Here is a 6,136-nt window from a genome sequence, read left to right as displayed (position 1 = left end):
GGCTACTCCACCTCAAGTTGGGGTGGACATTCGGCTCATAGTACGTGTTTGTCTGCCTATAGTGTTGAAAGGCAGCACAAGACTCAAAGGGGACAGAACAATTTTACGAGACATGCCCTCGGCTCCACATCTTCTACAGACGAAAGGACCGTCTAAAACAGCGTTAACATGGTACATCCCACCTTTAGAAGCTCCTCCCAATTCATATTTGTCAAACCTTGCAGTGAGAGCTTCTAGTGCAGCAACAGAGGAAGATTCAGCAGCTCTCCTCTGGTTTCCTCTCGAATTCCCATATTCAGTCTTATGAGTGGCCAAATCATCGATGATCGTCCACCCCTTAGTCTCTGCCATGTTCTCAGCAAATCGGCCATCGGCTGCAGCATCCAAAACAGCCCTCTGATCGTCATACAACCCATTATAGAACTGGTTGCAAAGTCTCCATTTTTCGAACCCATGATGCGGTATGGTTCGCAACAGTTTCTTGAAACAGACCCATGCTTCATGAAAGTTCTCATCAGGCCCTTGTTTAAAGCTCGTGATCTGAGCTCTAATGGCATTCGTCTTCGAGGCAGAGAAGTACTTTTTGTAGAATGCCAGGGCTAAGGATTCCAGTCGGTGATCCTATGGGCGGCTTGGTCCAGATCTCTATACCACTCTCTTCCAGCATCACGAAGAGAGAAAATGAACATGGTCTCCTTGATCTGATCTTGGGTCACACCGGCCGGCGGGGGTATAGAGCAGCAATAATCAATAAAAATCTCCATGTGCTTGGCTGCATCTTCATTTGCAGCTCCCCCGAACTGGTTCCTCTCAACCAGGTTAATATAGGAAGGCTTTGGCTCGAATTTTCTCGCCTCCTCAGGTAGTTCGAATCCTTTGTAGAGATTCGCAGCTGTAGGCTCTGAGTGACTAGCAATGGTTGCTTCTTCAGCCATGACTGGGATTTCTTGAGAAGTAACTGTCTCAGCTGAAGAAATTGAAGTAGGAGATTTAGGTGGATCTCCTTCGAACAGAGCGTTCTCGTAGTAGCTTGACAGAGTACTCAGCTCTTCCTCTGTCGGTAATACCCTTTGTGATCGTCTCAACTCGCGCAAGGATTTCTCGATCTCAGGATTTAATGGTACTAGTTCACCACCCTATGACCTGCGCATAAGAGGAAACTACAAAAAGAATATAAGAAAAGTTTAAGGAATAGAAGTCCCTTAAACTAAAGAAAGACTAAATAAAAACAACTAAAAATTAGAACAACTGCCTCCCCGGCAACGGTGCCAAAATTTGATACCCGTCGTGAGGTGTCAAAAATAAATTTATAATCTCCAACTACAACTATAGCTAGCGGTAGTCGGGTCGAACCACAGAGAGGCAGACGTAATTTCTAGTTGTTTAAATTCGGTCTAAGGTAACAATAAGGTGGGGGTTTGATTAGATTTGGTCTACAACTAATGAGCAATAAAATAAAGTTAACTAAGCAAACGGATGAAATCAAGAATAAAATAAAAGGTACTAGGATGGTCGGTTCGTTATAGTTTCGGCGGCAGCATACTAAACAGGTCTAAATCGAACACATGTGAGGCGGGAAACAAGAGGTCCTCTCGGTCCACTCTTAACAGATAGCATCTTTCGATCTCGCTATAAGTCCCTAATATCACTAATACTGACTCTCGTCCTGAAAAGTGACTAACAATCTAAAATTTACCTATCTTCCGATCTCAGCACAGTTTAGTCATTTTAATTGGTGATCTAACAACAGTCCCTATCTCTCGATCTAATGGGTCAGTCAATCCTAAGCATTCAACTAGTCATGTGCACTCGATTCGTCGAATAAAGAATTAAAACAAGTAAAACGAAAATAAAACCTCACGTGGTCAGTCGATCGACCGGGTAGGGTGGTCGATCGACCAACACGCGAATCAGGCCGTGTTCATTATATTGCCGCCTACACTACAATTCCCCTACATCCTAGCACAATTAATTTAGCTACTCATGGCTATGGCGAAAATAACAATAATATTGACGATAAAGACTACTGAATTCATGCTAAAAATAGTAGAACAAACAATTAACATAAACGATAATTGGATTGGATTCTAACTGGCAATTCTATATCTAACAACGCAATAAAGATGAACTGAAAGTAGAATAGAAGGAATACCGAAAATTGCAGAAGAATAGCAACGGAATGATTAGAAGTATGAATGAAAATCCGATGCAACCAATATTCCAAACCCTAACTATGATATTCTAAAACTGAATTTGAAACTTAGATCAAAACTGGGACCAAAACTGGATGCCTTTATCTGATGTTCTAGGTTACGTTATATAGCAAACATACGTAACAACTTATTATCATAACCTAAACATAATGGGCTTGCTTTCCTCGATCTTTTAATTCTCGTCTGAGTAGCGGGGTGGTCGATCGACTGAGATGACCGGTCGATCGACTCCTATGCAGTGTACAGTAGTTTCTGGAACCCGCATGTTGGTCGATCGACTGAAGGTAGTGGTCGATCGACTGCTTTAGCTGCTACTTGACTTCTATAATCTCGTGGATTTGTCTTTTGGGCTTTGAAATGCACACCAAGCTCATTCCTCGAGTCAATACTTCACATCAATTGCAATGCAGGATAGTCGGGGACGAATTTAGCTCAATTTCCGTTGAATTCTTCACATTTCTGCAATAAAGTACAAAAACACGAAAGTGGACGGAAATGGGGGAAATGGCAGCTTAAACTACACAAATGAGCTCTGAAATGCGTGTAAAATGAGGTGCAAAACATCATATAAAAGACACGCATCACCCAGCATACCCAACCATGAATGATAGGAGATTATGCTCGGCGGTATTGTCCACCAGAATGCCAACATGTGGCAAAGGGAAGTCGTCCTTTGGACTTCCCTTGTTCAGATCCCTGAAGTCGACGCAAACTCGAATTATCCTGTCTTTCTTTGGTACAGGCACAATGTTGGCCACCCAGTTAGAGTATTCAGACACTTTGATGAAACCGACCTTGAATTGTTTATCCACTTCTTCCTTGATTTTCAGGGCCCATTCAGGGCTCATCTGGCGCAGCTTTCGCTTCACGGGTTTAGCTCCGGGCTTCGTGGGTATCCGGTGCTCAGCAATTCCCCTGACAATCCCAGGTATATCTTTGTAGGACCAGGCGAATACGTCTTTGTATTCGTGGAGGAGGTCCATGAAATGTTGTCTTTCTGAGGGGTCAAGGGTTGTCCCTATCCTAAGTTCTTGAGGTGTGTTGTCGGTTCCTACGTTAATAGGTTCGGTCTCTTCAATGATGGGGTTCTAGTTCCCCGTTTGTCAAGTTCATTGGCTAAGTGAGGTGGGTTGTCACTCAAGTCAAATTCCTTATAGTCATTCAGAATTGCATTGCAGTGAAAGTGAGACGAGTCATAAGCAAACCTAGCGTTCATTAAGTTGACACGAGCGAAAAGTTCAGAGAGGACAGACATCTCATGGTCAGTCAGGGCGACACAGTAGAGGAGATGGCCCCTGGAACAGGCTCCAGGTTGTCACCTTTCATAGGAGTGGGGATGACCCTAGTAGACTCAGCCTCTGAATCAGCCACAAGCTTGTGATAAAACAGCAGGAAGGGGACCTTGACTGGGTTATCAGGAGTGTTAGGAGCTATGACAGACTCTGACTCTGACTCAGACTCAAATTCTTCTTCACTTCCCTCTTTGAATATGGGGCCTTCTCCAGTTGTGATCTTGAGAATGCGGCCTTGGCGATTGGTCCACTTGACGGTTTTCCTCCAGCCCTGTGTAGCTTTCTCTGGGTCAGTATCAGAGATCAAGGCGATGGGGTCAAATTGGTTCTCGTTCAGAGCGATGTTGATGATGTCCTCATAGTCGAGGTGCTTGATGTTATCCTCTCCAAACAGGAGAGTGACAACTTGTCCTTCGAGGCATGAGGACGGCTTAGACTCAGTTGATGCAGGTTCAGTGTTATCGGGGATGAAGTAGCAGTCCTGGAAGACTTCTACACCCGGGTACCTGGCCTTGGCCAAAAAGTCATAGATCGGCTCAGGAAAGCCATGGTAGAGTTTGGACTCTCACTCGGGGACAAAGTATCCATTAAGGGTCAGATGATAGGGACGGAGGATGACTCCGTGCTTCCGAACTAGGAGGTTCATCTCCTGGATATCTTTATCGGAAGGTTCATAGCCCATCTCGAAGGGGATGTTGGGGACCTTAGCCTGTTTTAAGGGAGGTAAGGTGCTCTTCAGCGGATTGAGGAGTAAACTCGGGAAATAACTCTGGCGCATCAGAATGCGGTTGACTGTGAGGTTGGCAAACGGATCACAATCAAAGGGCGTTGATTCGTCACTTATGGCATTCATAGCTTGGAATCACCACATTTCATTGTCATCTTCCTCGATGGCTTGTGAGGCTATTCCTTTTCTCATGACGACTTTGATCAGGAAAGCAGGAATCGTGATCGTTTTCCCATTGAAGGGGACCCTGATTTTTTGGTGGAGTGGTGAAGTAACTCCTTGACGGCGTGAATCCAGGGACGTCCCAGGAGCATATTGAAGGAGGCGTCGATGTCGACTACCTGAAAACTGCTTTGCCTTTCCAGTGGTCCGGTCGCGACGGTCAGAGTGATGAGCCCTGCGACCTTACGAGGAGTGTCGTCATAAGCGTGTACTCCTTGATTGGTTGGGACCAAATCAGCTTCTTTGCTACTCAGTTTATGAGCTGTTTTGAGGGGAATGACATTCACTGCGGATCCGTCATCCACAAGAACCATAGGCACATTCTTTTTGAGGCACTGTACGGTGATGTACAGGGCCAAGTTGTGGTTGGCTCCGAAGGGAGGGATATCTTCGTCAGAGAAGATGACCGGGTTGCTTAAATCAGGGACATCCCTTGTCATGTGTGCCACCACTTCTTCCGGGGAGGAGTAGAGGGCACAGTCAGTTTTCTCAAGGCTTGTAGTAGAGCTTCCGATGCTTGAAGGATGTAGGAATCAGTTGCCAAACTGAGATTTTGGCTTTCAATTTCTGCAGTTGTTTGAGGATCAAATTCTCGGGAGCTCTGGGTTGAGTGTCCATGTCCGAGACAACTTTGGTCATTCATTGTTGGAGTGACCGTCGAATTGTTCGGGTTTTGATAGGGGCGTCCGAATCGGGTAAGATGACCGATCTCTTTCACCTGCTTCACTTTCCCTGGAACGATATTGACATCTTCAACATCATCTCTCCAGATGCCATTAATTTCGGGATCTCGAGGGTATCTTGGAGGGGTATTCCTCGCTGGGTAGTTTTTATGAGGGACATTTTTGTGAGGGTAGTTTTTGTGAGGGTGATTATTGTGAGGTTGATTATTGTGGGGGTGATTATTATGAGGGTGATTGTTGTGAGGGTGATTATCATGACGTGCAAGCAAGAATGGTCGCGGGAGCAATCCAACCTAGTGAAGGCAGTTTTGGGTGTTTGGGGGACCTTCCCTTGGGCGTGGTGTTGGAGGATTGAAAATCAGTCGGCGGTAGGCATCGTCAAGTTGGATGATCCTTTCGGAGAGACTGGCTATAGCTTCCTCAACTTGTTGGAACATGGCAAGCATAGTTGCAGCACTGAACACAAATACCCCGTCCGAGGCATCCTTCTCCAGGGCATTCACCTCGTCATCAATTGGCAGGATGAGGTGTGAGCAGTCCAAGGTCGGCTCATCATCGGAGATAGCAATGGATTCCCAAAGGGTTTGTTTTGTTGTTTGGTTTAGTTGGTGGAGGCAAAGGCAATTCCCTTTTCTCGATCATATCTTGGATGATGTGTTTGAGCTTGAAGCAGGTTTCCGTATCATGACCTTTCCCTTGGTGGTACTGACAGTAGGCATTAGGGTTCCAGAAGCGGAATTTATTAGCATCAGACGGGTCCGGGGTGGGTCCGATTGGTTGTAGGTCCCCTTGGTCCATAAGCCTTTTAAGGGCGCTTGCATAAGTTTACCCCATATTAGTGAACACTCTTTGGGGGCGCTCAGCTCTCTTGGCGGTTGGTTCAAGGAGGTTGACCTCATCAATCTTGTTCGTTTGACCCTAAGGGCGAGATCCGGTTGATGTGGATCCCTGGTAGCCTCTACCGGTGTTTTTGGCTAGGACACCCTTACGGAGGTCGTC

The 6,136-nt window shown here is 45.8% G+C and overlaps 1 non-coding gene across 1 annotated transcript; it reads left to right on the top strand.

Annotated features, from left to right (window-relative positions):
* The first annotated feature begins 448 nt into the window (after positions 1-448).
* Positions 449-555, top strand: LOC141636326 (small nucleolar RNA R71). Its single transcript, XR_012540945.1, has one exon. It is a non-coding gene; the product is annotated as a small nucleolar RNA R71 (small nucleolar RNA).
* The last annotated feature ends 5,581 nt before the right edge of the window (positions 556-6,136 follow it).

The sequence above is a fragment of the Silene latifolia genome, chromosome Y (genome assembly GCF_048544455.1).
Source record: "Silene latifolia isolate original U9 population chromosome Y, ASM4854445v1, whole genome shotgun sequence".
Taxonomy (NCBI): domain Eukaryota; kingdom Viridiplantae; phylum Streptophyta; class Magnoliopsida; order Caryophyllales; family Caryophyllaceae; genus Silene; species Silene latifolia.
Note: the sequence above shows the minus strand (reverse complement) of the source record. Positions and strands in the feature narration are given on the sequence as shown.